The sequence below is a fragment of the Triticum aestivum genome, chromosome 7B (assembly GCF_018294505.1).
Source record: "Triticum aestivum cultivar Chinese Spring chromosome 7B, IWGSC CS RefSeq v2.1, whole genome shotgun sequence".
NCBI classification, from domain to species: domain Eukaryota; kingdom Viridiplantae; phylum Streptophyta; class Magnoliopsida; order Poales; family Poaceae; genus Triticum; species Triticum aestivum.
Window position 1 is genome coordinate 37399561 of NC_057813.1, and position 22712 is coordinate 37422272.

General features: G+C 45.9%; 1 pseudogene; it reads left to right on the forward strand.

The window, feature by feature from the left end:
- Positions 1–4502: 4502 nt before the first annotated feature.
- Positions 4503–22712, forward strand: part of LOC123157609 (uncharacterized) — a 65455-nt pseudogene continuing 47245 nt past the window's right edge.

A 22712-nucleotide genomic window follows, 5' to 3' on the forward strand; every position in this document is an offset into this window, starting at 1 on the left:
GACCAAGCCCCCAAGTGATTTCCCTAGTGCCCTTATGCCTATCAAGAGGTGTAACTATGGTTCGAACCCATAGCCCCCAAGTGATTTCCCTGGTGGCCTTAAGCCTATCAAGGGGTGTAGCTATGGTTTGGATACGACCAAGCCCCCAAGTGATTTCCCTGGTGCCCTTATGCCTATCAAGAGGTGTGACTATGGTTCAAACATAGCCCCCAAGTGATATTGTGAGCTTTGCTCAAGGGATACCCATGTTTGAGCTATGCTGTGCTGCAGACTCGCTTTGACCCCTTATGATAATATTGGCTTGATAGCCGGATTACCGAAGTAACCAGAGCTGTGCTCTTATGATAATATTGATAATATTGGCTTGATAGCCGGATCAAGAGGGTATTCATAGCTATGCTCAATGAGCAGGAAGCCCCCATGTGATCAATAATATGATAAGCCAATAAGGCAGGATACCCATGTTTGAACCGCGCATCATGGCAATAGGTCCTCTTTGGCAACCTTTAACTTTTTGCAAGAGATAAATTCTTCTTAAACCGGGATTTTGAACCGGATATTGAGAGCGTCAGAGCTTTGCAAGAGATAGTTTCCTCTTAAACTAGATTTGAACCAGATACTAAGGGCTTCAACGCTGTGCGGGAGACGGGATTTCCCTTAAACCAGACTATAAACCGGAAGCATCATTGTGAGCCGGAATATTTCTGACGGCCTTTAAATTTTCATCAATATAACAGTAGCCTCTGCGACCGGGTTATCTATCCCTTCAACATCCTGGGGCACTTGAATTTGCTGAAACTGGCAAGACTTGCTGAGTCATATCATCATAGCCCCCGAGTCTTAAGATGACTCAAGGAGTTGTCTTGAGATTCTCCGTACTTGACCATAGTAGAAGGTATATATCATTGGTGTTGATAACGCAGTGTAAATCCACAGAAGGTTGAGGTGACTGTGGCGGGTTATAAATGATCCCGTATGAGCCGTGTCAGCAACTCGGCCAATGGTTCCTTCCAACTGGCTGTTTGAAGTTAACCAAACTGTAGTAGCAACGATTTGTGCACATGTCCATTGAGCCATCCAGCGCAGACGACGGCTGATGATAATTTGCCTCCAATTTGTTGGAAGAAAACCGGGCTACCCAAGCAGTGACTTGCTCATACTCTATAGACAGCTCATGCAGACATGTGCAGCCCGGTGTGTTGATGTAGACCAAACCGCAAGGGCGGTAGCGTAAGCACTTCCGTTGAACACGGCAACACGGATAAATGTAGTGCAAAATGATGATGCTATGCACTCCATATCCGTGATATAACTCCACTTCGGTGATGAATAATTTTCCTGATGTATTTGGATGACAGATGATCTTGTCATGTCTGCCATGAACATGGAACAATTTGTCCTGCACATAAAAACATTAAAGGCAGAATAATGTTTCTCGGAGGAATTAAAGTATAATGATGAAATAAATAGGGCGGATAGCACCTGATATTTTTGCCGGATGAACACAGACTGAGCAAATAATTCCTTGTTCCTCCTGGTAGCCATGCCCGTATATTTATTCCGGGTGGATGTAACAGTTGTGCTGACACCGGACTAGTACTGATAGCAATTTGTCCACGTGATGCCCTCCACGTAGTATCAAGTGCCACCTTTAGAACCAGTCAAACCAGTAGATTTTGAACTTTCCTTCCAGCCCTGTTGGGCAGTCAACATGCCCACAGGCAGTGGGGCGACTCGGAGTCTTGAAGCACAGCAGCGGCCAAGATGGGCAACTTAGCGCTCCCCCCGACGGTTTAATCACGAGGCAGGGCCGGTTTACGGTTTAGCACTGCTACGGCGGGTCAGCGGAGGCTCCGGCGACTTAGATGAAACCGGCGGCTCGCAGGCAACCATGACGGCCTAAAGAACTAGTTTAGAGGCGCTGTAGTGATGGCGGAGCTCCGGCAGCACAATAGTTCGGAGCAAAGCAAGGACGGGCCAGGCAGAGGCGGACGAGCGAGGCGAGTCGATGGAAATACGATGGCGGTTTATAACGGAAGGTTCCAGAGAATCGGTGGCTCAAGGTCGGTCCTTGGCCCTGGAGAAAGCTCGGCGGGTCAACCTGAACCCGAGCTGCTGCCGAGGGAGGCGCATGTTGAGTCGGTGCATAACGAAGAGACTCGGCGGGTCAGGTGTGCGGGTGCTCGAGGCAGCATGGCCCTGACGCAGAAAATGCAAGTCCCGGCGCAACTCAACTCCAGGCATGGTGCAGATGCTGGCCCAGCTTCGTCTTGCTTAGCGAATCTGATACAAAATAGACAAGAGTCGACGAACCGTTTCGCTCCAGGAAAGTAGGATCACAGGCGATCTAGGAGGCGACGAGGGTTCCCTGCGCGCCGCTGGTGGTGCCGCCGGTTCCCTCTCTCTCCGTCGGCCGCTCCGGCCGCAGGAGGGAGGGAGAACCTCGGGTCTGTCCGCTAGGTGTGTGTGGTAGGGTTAGGGTTGAGGATGACGCTGCCGAGGCCGTTGCGGTGGTGTCACGTCGGAATAAGTTTCTCCGGGCTCCGTTCACGGTCAGGCGAGGCTTTGGCCTTCGTCTAGGAGCCAGCGGGGTGGGGGATCCCCGAATCTCGTCGAGGTCGCGGGCTATGGTGACTGGAGGTCCATTGGCACTGGCCGTTTGGGTCATAAGATGAGCGATGGATGCAGGGAGACGAAGACCCTTCTTCTTCCTTGTCGGTATGATTTGCTGCTGCTGTTCTTCTCCTTCCTCTGCACTGATGTTGAAGGGAGATTCTGCTTTGCCCGGGCGGATGGCCCGGCCGCGGTGCTGGACCGGTCGGATGACTCGAGTTCTCTTCCTTTCGGAAGGGACATTTTTCACGGTACTCAAAGCCAAAGATGGCGACGGCTGTTGCAGGTGTGTTGGATTGATGTCCATGCCCTCTCAGCGCTGGTGTCAAGAAAAGAGGAAGCAGCGTCGCGGTAATTGTTCTGTGGTCGAAGATGAAGACCTGCTTGCGCCTGGTTGTAGATCTTTCTGCTGCAGGGGTCTTCTCTCAAGATTCAGGGATGATGACACAGAGCTCCGGAGATCTTCTTTTGTTATGGTTGTCTTAGGGTACTCTAGGTGTTTATGGTCCTTTATGTTTGAGTTTCATTGTGCTTGTAAGGGTCAACTATTTTGTATTGTTTCCTGATTGAATGCAAACAATTCTCCAAAAAAAAAGAATCTGATACAAAATACTTGGTGTGTCACCCCGCGACCACTTCTCTTTCTGAATAGTATCGAGTGGCGCTAGGTATGCAAATCGCCCATGAAAAGTACTGAAGCCCGATTTGAGCATCTCTCGTATTTTTGTTTAAACTCTCACATACGTGCACTGATGCTCAATGATATATGATTTGATTTTATCTCCCAATCCTTCTGTTTTTATTGCTTGGCTCCTCGTGATAGACCGGCAGCAGTAACAGATCATGAGCGAGGCGAGTCATGGAAACGACCCATAGTGACGGAAGGAGCGGCAGCAATAGTCCGGGTCACGCTTGGAGCTGCGGCGACTCGAGGCAACCAAGGCGAGGCCGGCGGCGACTTTAAAGCAGATGGTGGGCACCTTCGTCTTTAAGCAAGGTGAGTCGATGTGATGGCGACTGCAACAGTGGAGACCACGGCTGTGACCGCGGCGACTTGAAGCTTGCAGAGGTGGCGACGGGTGTCTCACAGGCAGCAGGAGGTGGCACGATGAGGCCCTGGCAGGGCCGCTCGGCCGAAGTGGCTCAGTAGCAGAGCTCCGGCCGGGGGCGGTGCGACGCGACTCAAGGGCGACCGTGACAGAGGCGGTCTGGCGGTAGTGAAGCCCGGCGAAGAGTCGACGAGGCTCAGAGCAAGTCGGGTCGCGGCAGCAGAGGCTGGCGGCTCAAAATCCAAGGCGGTGGTTCACCCGCGGTTCGTCCAGCTTGCAGGTGACGGCCAGGGAACGAGAACGACCCGCCGGTGTGGTGAAGCAGCGGAGGCCCGCACGCGAGGCGCGGAACCCATGACAGTTGAGGTGGCCCAGGCGAGGCCGACGAGTTTTACCAGGGTAGAAGTGGCACTTTAAACAGGGCGTGGCGCAGATGGCGACTTCGACGGCCCTCAGCCGGCGGCGGCTCTGACATAGGGAGGCAAGGCAGCCGCGGCCCTCGGACGGCGGGCAAAGCCATCAGGTTAAACTGGCGGGATGCGGCCGTCAAAACGGTTTACGGTGCCAGCGGTGGTCGGCCTGTTGACGAGGTGGTACGAGCGACGCGAGACTGCAGCTCACAGAAGTGACAGTGGCTCGATGCGGAGGCAGGTCTGGCTTGAGAGATGCAGCGGTGACTTGTCCGGGGCGGCAATTTGGAGCCGCCGGCGCGAGGCCACGGCGACTGGCAGCAGAAGCTGAAGGCGGTTTACGGCGAACGATTTATCTCACGGCGGCAGAGGAAGAGCCAGGCAAGCTGCAGTGGGGGCCGGTTCAAAGAGCGACAGGAGCGGCTCAGAGATGGCGACTCAGAAGCCCTCCGGCGACTCGGAAGGACGTCAAGGCGACCGCGGAGTGCGAGGTCAGAAAGCGGTGAAGGTGAGCTGAGGCAGCCAGTGATCCGAGGCCGCATCCGTGGTCGTTAGCTGACGGCCACGGCGGAGACGAGCCACCGGCTCGATGCAAGACACGGTCGACACCCGGGCGAGTCAACGAAGGAGCCCGGGTCCAAGGACAATTCGCCCCCGGATCGTGGCCTCCTTTTTTTAACCGGACAAATAGTAGTTGATCTACTTCAATTAGTCTCAGACTGGTGCCAGCAGCAGCCATCGATCCATTTGTTTGACTGATCGCCACATACGCGTGCGGCGGCAACAAAACCCTAGCTTTTCACCGGGTTATCCTCTAGACTTGACCGTTTCAACTTGATAAACTCAGAGTTAATATGAATCCTTTCGTGTGAACTCTTCCTGGTCCAAATATTCGCAAGATTCTTGATCCTTTGAAGTGATCCCTCCAAAAACTCAACACCATCGTGCGCAGGCCCCACGATGGGCGTCAACTGTCATGGAATTGTCACGGCAGATGTCCTAGTGTGAGGACTTAGTCATGAGGCCAACGCATCTATGTGGTAGCTTGAGAGGGGTTGAGCGGAACCGAGAAAACGCAACACAAGACAAAGATTTAGACAGCTTCGGGCCCCGGGAAACATCATCCGGTGACAACCCTATATGCTGTTTGTGGCTAGGTCTCATTATCATCATGAGGGAGTCGCCATAAACCGGATCTCACAGTTATCTCTGGATCTCCCAGTTATGTCTAACCCTAAGGTTTTTTCCTCTCCCCCTCTTGGGGTGCCCTGCCCCTCCTTTTATAAGTTGAAAGGACGGGTTACATGTAGAGTCCATCTCAGACTAAGACTTAAACTATTTTGACTTCCCTTCATGGGCTTCTTAACGTCTTGGGCTTCATAACGTCTTGGGCTTCATAACCCCTGGCAACCGAGTTATCGCCGTCTGCCGGGTTATGACTGGTGCCAGTTTATGATGGTCCGCCGGTTTATAATTGTCTGCCGGGTTATGATTCTCTACCGGGTTATGATTGACTTAACACCTGCCGGGTTATCATCTGACTTAACTCCTGCCGGGTTATCATCTGACTTAACTCCTGTCGGGTTATCGTCTGACTTAACTGTCAGCCTTAATTGTCTATCGGTTTACTAAGTCCCAGCCGGGTTATGACTCCGGCCGGGTCATACCGCGGGGTATATCCCCGACAGAATGCACCGAGCAGATGGATCCGACGGAGTTATTGTCTTTAAACAGGATCCTGGATCGCATTGCCGCTTTGGGAGTTGCTACGGACTACGATCGGATTGGGACTAAACCCGATCAGAGAGAGATTGAATCTCCACCGATCACCCATCAGATGGCGGTGCTGGAGGAGCAATGCAACAACTCTTCCCCTATATTGAGGACGAAATATGTCCGGATTTCCGAGCTCACCAAGCCGAATACCTGCCCACAGGAAGACATGCCCCGAACTCTGAACTTAGAATCAGACTGTGGGCCAGAAAAATTGGTTGACATCCTGGAACCCGAACTATTAAGCTCGGAAACTCCTCAAGCCCTGGGTCACAGATCGGATCAGGGTTTGGACTTAAATCCACCCACCCACCCAGACTTAAGCGATCTTTCCCACATCAGACAATAGTCCCAAGAGACGGTACATCACTTCTGGGACAGATTCCTCCTTGTCAAGGACAAGGACAAGGACTGTCGCGATGAAGACGCATTCTCATTATTCTACAAAAATTGCATGGACAAGGGACTCCTTAACGCCACAAATCACCGTCACGTCTCACGCTTCGATGACTTGGTGATGACCCACAAGTGTAGGGGATCTATCGTAGTCCTTTCGATAAGTAAGAGTGTCGAACCCAACAAGGAGCAGAAGGAAATGACAAGCGGTTTTCAGTAAGGTATTCTCTGCAAGCACTGCAATTGTAGGTAACAGATAGTTTTGTGATAAGATAATTTGTAACGGGTAACAAGCAATGAAAGTAAATAAGGTGCATCAAGGTGTCCCAATCCTTTTTGTAGCAAAGGACAACCCTGAACAAGTTCTTATAATGAGAAAAGCGCTCCCAAGGACACATGGGAATTATCGTCAAGCTAGTTTTCATCATGCTCATATGATTCACGTTCGTTACTTTGATAATTTGATATGTGGGTGGACCGGTGCTTGGGTACTGCCCTTTCTTGGACAAGCATCCCACTTATGATTAACCCCTATTGCAAGCATCCGCAACTACAAAAGAAGTATTAAGGTAAACCTAACCATAGCATGAAACATATGGATCCAAATCAGCCCCTTACGAAGCAACGCATAAACTAGGGTTTAAGCTTCTATCACTCTAGCAACCCATCATCTACTTATTACTTCCCAATGCCTTCCTCTAGGCCCAAACAATGGTGAAGTGTCATGTAGTCGATGTTCACATAACACCACTAGAGGAGAGACAACATACATCTCATCAAAATATCGAACGAATACCAAATTCACATGACTATTAATAGCAAGACTTCACCCATGTCCTCAGGAACAAACGTAACTACTCATAAAGCATATTCATGTTCATAATCAGAGGAGTATTAATATGCATTAAGGATCTGAACATATGATCTTCCACCAGATAAACCAACTAGCATCAACAACAAGGAGTAATCAACACTACTAGCAACCCACAGGTACCAATCTGAGGTTTTGGTACAAAGATTGGATACAAGAGATGAACTAGGGTTTGAGAGGAGATGGTGCTGGCGAAGATGTTGATGGAGATTGACCCCCTCTCGATGAGAGGATCATTGGTGATGACGATGGTGATGATTTCCCCCTCCCGGAGGGAAGTTTCCCCGGCAAAACAGCTCCCCCGGAGCCCTAGATTGGTTCTGCTAAGGTTTCGCCTTGTGGCGGCGGAGTTTCGTCCCGTAAGCTTGCTTATGATTTTTTCCAGGGTAAAAGACTTCATATAGCGGAAGATGGGCACCGGAGAGCTGCCAGGTGGCCCACGAGGCAGGGGGGCGCGCCCCGGCCCCCCTCAGGTATTTCTTCTACTGAATATTTTTTATTAATTCCCAAAATGACTTTCGTGGAGTTTCAGGACTTTTGGAGCTCTGCAGAATAGGTCTCCAATATTTGCTCCTTTTCCAGCCCAGAATCCCAGCTGCCGGCATTCTCCCTCTTCATGTAAACCTTGTAAAATAAGAGAGAATAGCCATAAGTATTGTGACATAATGTGTAATAACATCCCATAATGCAATAAATATCGATATAAAAGCATGATGCAAAATGGACGTATCAACTCCCCCAAGCTTAGACCTCGCTTGTCCTCAAGTGGAAGCCGATATCAAAAAATATGTCCACATGTTTAGAGATAGAGGTGTCGATAAAAATAAAATACGGACATGAGGGCATCATGATCATTCTTATAACAACAACATATATATTTTTTCATATGATTCCTTATGCTCAAGTAATAATCTATTCACAATGTCAAGCATGATTCAGAAACTTCATTGAGAACTAACAAACTATAATCTCAGTCATTGAAGCAATTGCAATTTATCACAACATCAGAAAGAGTCAATAATAGAGCTTTTCAGCAAGTCCACAAACTCAACTATCATTTAGTCTTTCACAATTGCTAACACTCACGCAATACTTATGGTTATGGAGTTTTAATCGGACACAAAGAAAGATAGGGGCTTATAGTGTTGCCTCCCAACCTTTTACCTCAAGGGTAATGTCAACAATAATAGTTCATGCTAACTTACATCCAATTGGATATATATATATATATATATATATATATATATATATATATATATATATATATATATATATATATCAGGATCTTTCCAACACGAGGTGCTTGCCAAAGGATAAAATGTAAAAAGGAAAGGTGAAGATCACCTTGACTCTTGCATAATGTAAAAGATAGGCCCTTCGCGGAGGGAAGCAGAGGTTGTCATGTGCTTTAGGGTTGGATGCACGAAATCTTAATGCAAAAGAACGTCACTTTATATTTCCACTTGTGATATGAACCTTTATTATGCAGTCCGTCGCTTTTATTACTTCCATATCACAAGATCGTATAAAGCTTATTTTCTCCACACTAATAAGTCATACATATTTAGAGAGCAATTTTATTGCATGCAACGTGACAACTTACTTGAAGGATCTTACTCAATCCATAGGTAGGTATGGTGGACTCTCATGGCAAAACTGGGTTTAAGGATATTTGGAAGCACAAGTAGTATCTCTACTTGGTGCAAGGAATTTGGCTAGCATGAGGGGGAAAGGCAAGCTCAACATGTTGGACGATCCATGACAATATACTTTAACTAAGATGTGAGAAAACATAACCCATTATGTTGTCTTCCTTGTCCAACGTCAAGTCTTTAGCATGTCATACTTTAATGAGTGCTCACAATCATAAAAGATGTCCAAGATAGTGTATTTATATGTGAGAACCTCTCTTTCTTTATTACTTCCTATTAATTGCAACGATGACCAAAACTACGTTTGCCAACTCTCAACAACTTTTAATCATCATACTCTCTATATGTGAAGTCATTACTATCCATAAGATCAATATGGTCTCTTTTATTTCTTTTATTCTTTTATTCCCTCAAGATCATAGCAATAAAGCAAAGCCCTTGACTCAACACTAATCTTTATTATATATAGCTCACGGACTCGCTTACATAGAGGGATCACAAAGCAAAACTCAAAACTAATTCATACCAAAACTTTATTCTACTAGATCAGGATATTACCAAAAGGATCGAACTAAGTAAAATGGTAAAGATAGGAGTGTGATGGTGATACGATACCGGGGCAACTCCCCCAAGCTTGGCAGTTGCCAAGGGGAGTGCCCATACCCATGTGATTATGTCTCCTTTACTGGTGAAGAAGGTGGTGATGATGATGGATAGTCACACATCGAGCGTAGGAGCTCTTCCAATTTGCAGATAATGCCCTTGAGTGCGACGATATGATCCTTCAACAAAATATTTTCCCGTGTGAGATACTTGTTTTGTATGCGAGCTAACTCAATCATCTTGAAAGCTTCAATCTTAGTTGGGGTAAATAGGCTAGGAAGAGGTTGAAGGATGTTTTCTTCTTCTGTCGCCAGAGCTTGATCCTACATGGCCTTCTTGATCCCATCATCCTTGTTGATCTCCCCAGGTTCTTCTCTCTTCAGCTCTATCTTCAATAGCCAAGCATCCTTGTCTTCATTGTTGGAGGAGGGTGATGTCATGATGCTTGGCCTTGACAAATCTGACAGAAAATAACTCGAAACAAAGACAGAAGATTTTTGCGTGATATGATGGTCAAAACCTTCAGGGGATTATATAATGAATTTCTACCGACCAAAAGAAGTATCGTGCAAGAAAACAGAGTCCAGAGAGCGCACAAGGTGCCCACGAGGCAGGGGGCGCACCCTCCACCCTCACGGATGCCTCGTGTCCTTCCCAGACTACTTCTTATTTTCCTATTTTCATAAATATACCAAAACAGAGAAAAATTGCTATTAGAGATGTTTTGGAGTCAGTTTACTTACCGTACCACATACCTATTCATTTTCGGAGTCTAAAACATTCTGGAAAGTGTCCCTTATGTATTCCTCCGGGGTTACGGTTTCAATAATATTAGTTTCAACATTTATAGGATTACCTGAGATATGATGTTTGATTCTTTGACCGTTCATCACCTTCGGATTTGTGCCTTCAAAGTTGTTGATTTTTATGGCACCGGAACGATAGACCTCCTCGATAACGTAAGGGCCTTCCCATTTAGAGAGAAGTTTTCCTGCAAAAAATCTTAAACGAGAGTTGAATAGCAAGACATAATCACCTATGTTAAACTCACACTTTTGTATCCTTTTGTCATGCCATCTTTTAACTTTTTCTTTAAACAGTTTGGCATTCTCGTAGGCCTGGGTTCTCCATTCATCAAGTGAGCTAATGTCAAATAACCTCTTCTCACTAGCAAGTTTGAAATCATAATTGAGCTCTTTAATGGCCCAATATGCCTTATGTTCAAGTTCGAGAGGTAAGCGACATGCTTTTCCATAAACCATTTTATATGGAGACATACCCATAGGATTTTTATATGCGGTTCTATAAGCCCATAGTGCATCATCAAGTTTCTTGGACCAATTCTTTCTAGATCTATTAACAGTCTTTTGCAAAATTGATTTGAGTTCTCTATTACTCAATTCTACTTGACCACTAAACTATGGGTGATACGGAGATGCAATTCTATGATTAACATCATACTTAGCAAGCATTTTACGAAAATCACCATGAATAAAATGTGAACCACCATCAGTCATTAAGTATCTAGGGACTCCAACCTCGAAAAAATAACTTCTTTAAGCATCTTAATAGAAGTGTTATGATCAGCACTACTAGTTGGAATAGCTTCTACCCACTTAGTAACGTAATCAACAACAACTAAATATGTGTATACCCATTAGAGGCAGGAAATGGTCCCATATAATCAAATCCCCAAACATCAAATGGTTCAATAACAAGAGAATAATTCATAGGCATTTCTTGACGTCTACTAATATTACCAATTCTTTGACATTCATCACAAGACAAGACAAACTTACGGGCATCTTTGAAGAGAGTAGGCCAATAAAAACCAGATTGCAATACCTTATGTGCAGTTCTATCTCCAGCATGGTGTCCTCCATACGCCTCGGAGTGACACTTGCGTAGGATCTGTTCCTATTCATGCTCAGGTACACAATGTCTAATAACACCATCTACTCCTTCTTTATAAAGGTGCGGGTCATCCCAGAAGTAATGTCTTAAATCATAGAACAACTTTTCCTTTTGCTGGCATGTGAAACTAGGTGGTATGAATTTAGCAACAATGTAATTAGCATAATTAGCATACCATGGAGAAGTATGAGAAGCATTTATGACAACTAATTGTTCATCAAGAAAGCTATCATTAATAGGTAGTGGGTCATCAAGAACATTCTCTAACCTAGACAAGTTGTCTCCAACGGGGTTCTCAACTCCCTTTCTATCAATAATATGCAAATCAAATTCTTGTAGTAGGAGAACCCATCTAATAAGTCTAGGTTTAGCATCTTTCTTTTCCATAAGATATTTAATAGCAGCATGATCAGTGTGAATAGTTACTTTAGAATCAACAATATAGGGTCTGAACTTATCATAAGCAAATACGACTACTAAGAATTCTTTTTCAGTAGTAGCATAATTTCTTTGAGCACTGTCTAGAGTTTTACTAGCATATTGAATAACATTTAGTTTCTTATCAACTCTTTGTCCTAGAACAACACCTACAGCATAATCGCTAGCATCACACATAATTTCAATGGTTAAGATCCAATCAGGTGGCTGAACAATAGGTGCAGAAATCAAAGCTTTCTTAAGTATTTCAAATGCTTCTACACAATCATCATCAAAGACAAGAGGAATATCTTTTTGCAATAGATTAGTCAGAGGCCTAGAAATTTTAGAAAAGTCCTTAATGAACCTCCTATAAAAACCAGCATGACCAAGGAAACTTCTTATACCTTTAATGTCCTTGGGACACCGCATCTTCTCAATAGCATCAACCTTAGCTTTGTCAACTTCAATACCTCTTTCAGAAATTTTATGCCCCAAGACAATGCCTTCATTAACCATAAAGTGGCACATCTCCCAATTCAAGATGAGACTAGTGTCTTCACATCTCTGCAAAACTCGATCAAGGTTGCTCAAGCAATCATCAAAAGAGGATCCATAAACGGAGAAATCATCCATGAATACCTCTCTTTTCACAAAAGTTAGAGAATATAGCCATCATGCATCTTTGAAAGGTAGTAGGTGCATTACATAAACCAAAAGGCATACGTGTATAAGCAAAAGTACCAAAAGGGCAAGTAAAAGTGGTCTTTTCTTGATCCTCTGCTGACACAGGTATTTGAGAGAAACCAGAGTAACCATGGTAAAAGCAAAAATGAGTATGTTTGGATAGTCTTTCTAGCATTTGGTCAATAAAAGGTAAAGGGTATTGATCTTTTTTAGTAGCTTTATTTAATTTGCGGAAATCAATTACCATCCTATAACCTGTAATAATTGTTTGTGGGATCAATTCATCTTTATCATTAGGAACGACAGTAATACATCCCTTCTTAGGGACACAATGGACATGACTTACCCACTGACTATCAGCAACGAGATAAATTATACCTGCCTCGAGGAGCTTTAGTATTTCCTTTCTTACCACTTCTTTCATCTTAGGATTTAATCATCGTTGGTGATCAATAACTGGTTTGGCGTCTTCCTCCAGTTTTATTTTGTGTTGGCATAAAGTGGGACTAATGCCCTTAAGATCAACAAGAGTATATCCAATAGCAGCACATTGCTTCTTCAGAGTTTTCAATAATCTTTTCTCTTCCTGCTCTGAAAGGTTAGCACTAATAATAACATGATATATCTTCTCTTCATCAAGATAAGCATATTTAAGAGTATTAGGCAATGGTTTAAGCTCAAACACGGGATCACCCTTGGGTGGTGGAGGATCCCATAAGATTTCAACAGGCAAGTTGTGTTTCAAAATAGGTCCCTGTTTAAAGAATACTTCATCTATTTCCCTTCTTTCATTCATATACATATCATTTTCATGGTCTAGCAAATATTGTTCTAAAGGATCAGTAGGAGGCACGACAATAGAAGCAAGACCAATAATTTCATCCTTACTAGGAAATTCTTTATCATGGGGTTGTCTACGAAATTTAGCAAAATTAAACTCATGAGACATGTCTCCTAAGCCAATCATAACAACATCCTTTTTGCAGTCTATCCTAGCATTAACAGTATTCAAGAAGGGTCTACCAAATATGATGGGACAAAAGCTATCTTGTGGGGAACCAAGAACAAGAAAATCAGAAGAATATTTAACTTTCTCAAACACGACTTCAACATCTCTAACAATCCCAACTGGTGAAATAGTATCTCTATTGGCAAGCTTAATTGTAACATAAATTTCTTCTATCTCAGCAGGTGCAATATCATGCATAATTTCTTTGTATATGGAATGAGTATTGCATTTGCACTAGCACCCATATCACATAAGCCATGATAACAATGATCTCCTATTTTAACAGAAATAACAGGCATGCCTACAACAGGTCTATGTTTATTTTTAGTATCGGGTCTAGCAATTCTAGCAGCTTCATCACAGAAGTAAATAACATGCCCATCAATATTATCAGCCAAGAGATCTTTAACCATAGAAATACTAGGTTCAACTTTAATTTGCTCAGGAGGTGTATATGTTCTAGTATTACTCTTACGAACCACAATTGAAGCTTTAGCATGATCCTTTATCCTAACAGGGAAAGGTGGTTTCTCGATATAAGTAGTAGGAACAATGGGATCATTATATGTGATAGTCTTTTCTTCAACTGTAATATGTGCAAATACTTTTACTTCAGTGGGAGGATTATATTTAAACCACTTCTCCTTAGGAAGATCAACATGAGTAGCAAATGATTCACAGAAAGAAGCTACTATCTCAGAGTCAAGTCCATATTTAGTGCTAAATCCACGAAAAGCATCAGTATCCATAAAAGATTTAACACAATCAAACTTAGGTGTCATACCTGACTCCTTACCATCGTTAGAATCCCAATCTTTAGAGTTGCGTTTAATTCTTTCCAATAAATCCCATTTGAATTCAATAGTCTTCATCATAAAACACCCAACACAAGAAGTATCAAGCATGGTGCGATTGTTGAGAGAAAGCCGAGCATAAAAGTTTTGAATTATCATTTCTCTTGAGAGCTCATGATTGGGGCATGAATATAACATTGACTTAAGCCTCCCCCAAGCTTGAGCGATGCTTTCTCCTTCGCGAGGCCAAAAATTATATATATAATTACGATCACGATGAACAAGATGCATAGGATAAAACTTCTGGTGAAATTCCAATTTCAATCGTTTATAGTCCTAGGATCCCATATCATCACATAGCATATACCATGTCAATGCGTCTCCCTTCAAAGATAAAGGGAAAACCTTATTCTTAATAACATCATCGGGCATACCTGCAAGCTTAAATAATCCACAAACTTCATCCACATAGATAAGGTGTAAATCGGGATGCAATGTTCCATCTCCTGCAAAGGGATTAGCTAGCAGTTTCTCTACCATACCCGAAGGAATTTCAAAGTAAACATTTTCAGTAGGTTCAGTAGGTTGAGGAGCGACTCTTTACTCTACTGGTTCGGGTGAAGATACCCCGAACAAGCCCCTCAAAGGAATAGTTTCCATAGTAACAAGTGACAGTAAATTTCAGCACACTATATAAATGTTTCCTTACCAAGTTCCACTTACCAAAGGCGCTTCACTCCCCGGCAACGGCGCCAAAAAAGAGTCTTGATGACCCACAAGTGTAGGGGATCTATCGTAGTCCTTTCGATAAGTAAGAGTGTCGAACCCAACAAGGAGCAGAAGGAAATGACAAGCGGTTTTCAGTAAGGTATTCTCTGCAAGCACTGAAATTGTAGGTAATAGATAGTTTTGTGATAAGATAATTTGTAACGGGTAACAAGCAATGAAAGTAAATAAGGTGTAGCAAGGTGGCCCAATCCTTTTTGTAGCAAAGGACAAGCCTGGACAAGTTCTTATAATGAGAAAAGCGCTCCCGAGGACACATGGGAATTATCATCAAGCTAGTTTTCATCACGCTCATATGATTCATGTTCTTTACTTTGATAATTTGATATGTGGGTGGACCGGCGCTTGGGTACTGACCTTTCTTGGACAAGCATCCCACTTATGATTAACCCCTATTGCAAGCATCCGCAACTACAGAAGAAGTATTAAGGTAAGCCTAACCATAGCATGAAACATATGGATCCAAATCAGCCCCTTACGAAGCAACGCATAAACTAGGGTTTAAGCTTCTGTCACTCTAGCAACCCATCATCTACTTATTACTTCCCAATGCCTTCCTGTAGACCCAAACAATGGTGAAGTTTCATGTAGTCGACATTCACATAACACCACTAGAGGAGAGACAACATACATCTTATCAAAATATCAAAGGAATACCAAATTCACATGACTACTAATAGCAAGACTTCACCCATGTCCTCAAGAACAAACGTAACTACTCACAAAGCATATTCATGTTCATAATCAGAGGAGTATTAATATGCATTAAGGATTTGAACATATGATCTTCCACCAGATAAACCAACTAGCATCAAGTACAAGGAGTAATCAACACTACTAGCAACCCACAGGTACCAATCTGAGGTTTTGGTACAAAGATTGGATGCAAGAGATGAACTAGGGTTTGAGAGGAGATGGTGCTAGTGAAGATGTTAATGGAGATTGACCCCCTCACGATGAGAGGATCGTTGGTGATGACGATGGTGATGATTTCCCCCTCCCAGAAGGGAAGTTTCCCCGGCGGAACAGCTCTACCGGAGCCCTAGATTGGTTCCGCCAAGGTTCCGCCTCGTGGTGGTGGAGTTTCGTCCTGTAAGCTTGCTTATGATTTTTTCCGGGGTAAAAGACTTCATATAGCAGAAGATGGGCCTCGGAGGGCTGCCAGGTGGCCCACGAGGCAGGGGGCGCGCCCCCCACCCTCGTGGGTGGTGGGTGGCCCCCCTCAGGTATTTCTTCCGCTTAATATTTTTTATTAATTCCCAAAATGACTTTCGTGGAGTTTCAGGACTTTTGGAGCTGTGCAGAATAGGTCTCCAATATTTGCTCCTTTTCCAGCCTAGAATCCCAGCTGCCGGCATTCTCCCTCTTCATGTAAACCTTGTAAAATAAGAGATAATAGCCATAAGTATTGTGACTTAACGTTTAATAACAACCCACAATGCAATAAATATCGATATAAAAGCATGATGCAAAATGGACGTATCACTTGGCGACCATAGTATAGGAGTACTGCGTGATGGAAAGCGCCTAGAAAACTCAGGCAGCCTTTTGGGATCTACTGGCTCTCACTAAACCCCTCGTCCGAACAAAAAGGGTCTACCCTCGTAGGTCACCCAATCCAATCACGAAGAAATTGAAGCCCACTACAGGGCGCGGAACCGTTTTGGAGGGGTGGCTCGATAGGCCATGCAAAATACACACCACACCGGATACCGTACCAACACACAGCCTTAGAGCATGTTGGATACTTCGGTAGGTGGGCAAGAGCGGCGAGGATCTCCTCATAAAAAACACTGCAGAGCAACATCCCACAGAATATAACACTACAATATTGATAGTCTTCGAGACTTTCGCCTCAAGTAACATGCGCAAGAGAGCACTCCGCGGTCTTGCCGAAGTCTGCCAAGTTGCAGCAGTAAACCCCTGGAATGACACGGCCAAAACTTTCAGTGCCAGTGACGAACCATAATTCAGAACAGTCTAGGCACCAGCCGCTTTGGTCCTTAGTCCAATCGTCGACGGCTTCCGGCTTACCAAAGTGCTCATGGACGGCGGCAGCGGACTAAACCTCATTTACGAGGAAACTCTCAACAAAATGGAAATAGACATGAGCCGCATTGAGCAAAGCAGCACAACCTTCCGAGGAATTATTCCCAGCCGGGAGGCACGATGTGCGGGAAAAATCACACTCAATGTGGTATTCGACACACTGAAGAATTATCGGTCCGAAGAGATAACCTTTCAGGTGGCCCCTTTCAATAGTGGATATCACGCCTTGTTAGGGCAGGACACGTTCACGGGCTTCCAAGCCATACCCATTACAGGTACATGAAGCTCAAGATGCCTGGGCCCAACGGAATTATCACTCTTGCCAGTGATCTTGACACAACACTCCGCGCCGAAAATAAAACAGTCGCCTTGGCCCTCAAAGCATTGTTCGAAGCCCTCGCGACCGAAGAATTAACTGCATTACGCTCCATAGTGGATAGGGACGACATGATACTCGATAAGTGATCCAAGTCCACCTCCTTTAAACCAGCGGACGAAATAGTCAAATTCCAAGTCCACCCAACGGACTCCACGAAGACAACATCCATCAAGGCACAGTTGGACCCCACAATCGACGCCACACTGTGGGTGTTCCTATGCGAGAACTGGGATATCTTCGCCTGGCACCCTTCTGATATGCCGGGGATCCCATGCAGGCTGGCCGAACACAACCTCGACATACTGAAGGGATACAAGCCGGTCAAGCAAACACTACGGCGCTTTTCAGAACCCAAATGACAAGCTATGGGAGAGGAGCTAGCCAAGTTACTTGAAGCCGGATTCATCAGAGAGATAAAACACCCAGATTGGCTAGAAAACCTGATAATGGTACCAAAGAAGGATAAATCCTGGCGCCTATGTGTCAATTTCAAAGACCTCAACAAGGCTTGCCCTAAGGATCCCTTCCCTCTCTCGCACATCGATCAGATTATCGATGCTACCGCGGGACACGACTCATTGTGTTTCCTTGATGCATACTCCGGATACCATCAAATCAAGATGATGGAGTCCGATCAGGCCGCAACAACATTTATCACCCCATACGGGCCTTTCTGCTTCAACACTATGCCTTTCGGGCTCAAAAACGCTGGTGCCACCTACCAACACATGATTCAAACATGCCTAGAGAAACAAATCGGCAAAATAGTTGAAGCATATGCCAACGACGTGGTCATCAAGACCAGACATGTCGAATCTTTAATAGACGATCTATGGCTCAGATTCAATAACCTCCGAACATATGACATTAAGGTCAATCCGGAAAAATGTGTTTTCGGCGTTCCCGCCGGAAATCTGCTGGGCTTCATCGTTTCCAATAGAGGAATTAAAGCAAACTCAGCTAAAATCCGAGCTTTGTCACAGTTGGCTACCCCAAAAGATCTCAAACAAATCCAGAAACTAACTGGATGCGTGGGAGCTTTAAGCCGCTTTATCTCTAGATTGGGAGAAAATCCACTGCCACTTTATCGCCTTCTTCGACAAATCGAACACTTCGAGTGGACGGACGCGGCGACGGCCGGACTGGAGGAAATAAAGGCTCTTTTAGCAAGCAACCAAATCCTGGCCACGCTGAACATTGGCGAACCCATGTTGTTATACATAGCTGCAACACACCAAGTTGTGAGTGCGGTGCTCGTATCGAACGAGAGGAGGACGGACACAAATTTTCGGTTCAGAAGCTGGTATACTACGTATCTACTGTCCTCACACCATGCAAATCCCGGTACCCACATTATCAAAAAATAGCATACGCGGTCTTCATGGCATCCCGGAAACTACGACACTACTTTCAAGAGTGTTCAATCAAGGTGGCCTCCGAAGTACCACTAAATGACATAATAAACAACCATGATGCCATAGGCCGGATTGCTAAGTCGGCCATCAAGCTCCTCCCATTCTCATCACATATAAACCACGGTGAGCCATTAAATATCAAGTACTGGCAGACTTCGTCACCGAATGGACAGAGGCCGAATTCCCTAAAGAGTACGACACATACTCCAACTAGATCATGCACTTCGACGGCTCTAAAATGCTGGCAGGTCTGGGAGCAGGTGTTGTCCTAACATCCCCCACTGGAGATACAGTCCAATACGTACTCCAAATATTATACACAGACTCCAACAATGCAGCCGAATATGAGGCTCTGTTGCATGGTCTTCGGATGACCGTCTCGATGGGCATTCATCGCCTGGAAGTGCGTGGGGATTCAAACCTCGCAATATCTCAAATAAATGGAGACTTCGATGCCAAAGATCCGAAAATGGCAGCCTATCGTAATGCCGTCCTTAAAATGTCAGCTTGGTTCGAGGGGCTCGAATTTCATCATGTGGTTCGAGAAAACAATCAAGCGGCGGATGTCCTCGCCCGCATCGGTGCTAAGCGCGACCCCATCCCACCTAACATCTTTCTGGAAAGGCTTTTCAATCTATCCGTGGTGTGGAAAGGTGTGACGCCCCCGATTCAATCATACACTAATCATACACAAACGTGTACGATCAAGACCAGGGACTCACGGGAAGATATCACAACACAACTCTACAAATAAAATAAGCCATACAAGCATCATAATACAAGCCAGAGGGCCTCAAGGGCTCGAATACAAGTGCTCGATCATAGACGAGTCAGCGGAAGCAACAATATCTGAGTACAGACATAAGTTAAACAAGGTGCCATAAGATGGCTAGCACAAACTAGGATACAGATCGAAAGAGGCACATGCCTCCTGCCTGGGATCCTCCTAACTACTCCTGATCGTCGTCAGCAGCCTGCACGTAGTAGTAGGCACCTCCAGTGTAGTAGTCGTCGTCGACGGTGGCGTCTAGCTTCTGGACTCCAACATCTGGTTGCGATAACCAGGTAGAAGGGAAAGGGGGAAAAGAGGGAGAAAAGCAACCATGAGTACTCATCCAAAGTACTCGCAAGCAAGGAGCTACACTACATATGCATGGGTATATGTGTAAAGGGCCATATCGATGGACTGAACTACAGAATGCCAGAATAAGAGGGGGATAGCTAATCCTGTCGAAGACTACGCTTCTGGCAGCCTCCGTCTTGCAGCATGTAGAAGAGAGTAGACTGAAGTCCTCCAAGTAGCATCTCCAAGTAGCATAGCATAGCATAATCCTACCCGGCGATCCTCCCCTCGTCGCCCTGTGGAAAAGCGATCACCGGGTTGTCTGTGGAACTTGGAAGGGTGTGTTTTATTAAGTATCCGGTTCTAGTTGTCATAAGGTCAAGGTACCTCCAAGTCGTCCTGTTACCGAAGATCACGGCTATTCGAATAGATTAACTTCCCTGCAGGGGTGCACTACATAACCCAACACGCTCGATCCCATTTGGCCGGACACACTTTCCTGGGTCATGCCCGGCCTCGGAAGATCAACACGTCGCAGCCCCACCAAGGCCTAACAGAGAGGTCAGCACGCCGGTCTAACTCCTATGGCGCAGGGGTCTGGGCCCATCGCCCATTGCACACCTGCATGTTGCGAGGGCGGCCAGAAGCATACCTAGCAACCTCCATTACAAAGGAAGTCACGTTACGCGGTCCAATCAGGCGCGCGCCGCGCAGTCGCTGACGTCTAGAAGGCTTCGGCTGATACCACGACGTCGAGTGCCCATATCTTTCCCACGTAGTTGGTTAGTGCGTATAGGCCAGTAGCCAGACTCAGATCAAATACCAAGATCTCGTTAAGCGTGTTAAGTATCCGCGAACGCCGAACAGGGCCAGGCCCACCTGTCTCCTAGGTGGTCTCAACCTGCCCTGTCGCTCCGCCACAAAGTAACAGTCGGGGGCCGTCAGGAACCCAGGCCCACCTCTACCGGGATGGAGCCACCTGTCCTTTCACCCCCCTCATGAGAATCACTTGCGGGTACTCATCGAGCTAACCCGACTTTAGTCACCATCTGTATAGTATGTATGTATGTATAGTATATACCCGTGATCACCTCCCGAGTGATCACGACCCAATAGTATAGCAAGGCAGACTGACAAGAATGTAGGGCCAATGATGATAAACTAGCATCCTATACTAAGTATTTAGGATTGCAGGTAAGGTATCAACAGATGTAGCAACAATGTCAGGCTATGCATCAGAATAGGATTAACGGAAAGCAGTAACATGCTACACTACTCTAATGCAAGCAGTATAGAGGAGAATAGGCGATATCTGGTGATCAAGGGGGGGGGGCTTGCCTGGTTGCTCTGGCAAAGAGGGGTCGTCAACACCGTAGTCAAACTAGGGGGTCGTCGGCAGTCTCGGGGTCTATCGGAAAGAAGTAACAGAGAGGAAATACAATAAATAACAGAGCAACTAAAGCATCGCAAAGCGTAACAAGACAATACACGGTGTTCGATGTGCCCTAACGCGGTAGTAGGTGGTACCGGTGAAGGGGGGAAACATCGGGGAAAGTATCCCGGTGTTTCGCGTTTTCGGACAGATGAACCGGAGGGGGAAAGTTGCGTGTTTGCTATGCTAGGGATGTGTGGCGGACGAACGGCCTGCGTATCCGGATTCGTCTCGTCGTTCTGAGCAACTTTCATGTACAAAGTTTTTCCATCCGAGCTATGGTTTATTTTATATGATTTTTATAAGTTTAAATGATTTTCTAAATTTCCAAGATTTATTTTAATTCGAAAATAAAAGAGAAATTGCTAAATGTACCCAGCCCTGTGTACACAGCAGTTTACATAGGGACTAACATGTGGGCCAGGGGGACCTGACCAGTCAATATTTGACTGGTCAATAGGGGGTGGGGCCCCCATGTCATTGACAGATTAGGCTAATCAGGGTTTAAGTAAGTTAACTAGTGATTAGGTTCACTTAATCATGATTAATTAAGTTAATTAATTCGGCTTAATTAGATTAACTAACAAGATTAATTAAGTTAATTAATTAATTATATTGATTTTATTGATTTTATTTAATTCCTTTTTTTTATAAAACGTTCTGGGGCACGGGCCCCGTTCGTCATAGGCCCATAGGGCCTTAACGGGCATAGGGGAAGCGGGCGCTGGGCGCTGCGGTTACGGGCAATACTGGGCGTCGGGCACCAGCCCGGCAGGACACTCGCCCAGGCCATCCGCGGTGAAGTGGGGTGCCGGCGGATGCGGCTGCGGCTGCCGGAGTAGTAGCAGCAAGGGAGCGGCATGAAGAGGAGAGGCCTGGCGGGGAAGAACGGGATGCGGCAGAGCAGAGGTGAGCGAGGTCAGGGCGGGGTCGGCTGGCGGAGGCGGGCTCGAGCAGTTGGTAGCAACGGCAAAAGGGGGGCAACGGCGGCAGCTAAAGTCGCAGCGGGGGGAGGTGCGTGCCGACGGGCGTAGGAGCGAGGCGAGGAGGGCCACGGGTGCACGCACAGGGTGCGGTCGGTAGGGGGCCGCGGGCGCCGTTTCAAGCGGCGGAACGAGCTGCGGGCGGTTGCCGCGTGGTTGCGAGCGCGATGACCGTAGGGAGGAAAGATGGGGTCGAACGGAGAGGTCCTCACCGGCCCTGTAGTTGTGCAACAGTATGCTCGATGGAGGGGACGGAGATGCGTTTCCGGCGACGGTGCGGCGGATGGTGACGTCGGGGGCCCTTTCCGGTCCAGGAACGGGGAGGAGGATGAGGACGGGTGGGGCGCCGCCGGTGATGCATCAAGGAGGCGGGGTCCCGATGTGGATCGAGGGGGCGAAGAAGAGAGGCGAAGGCGT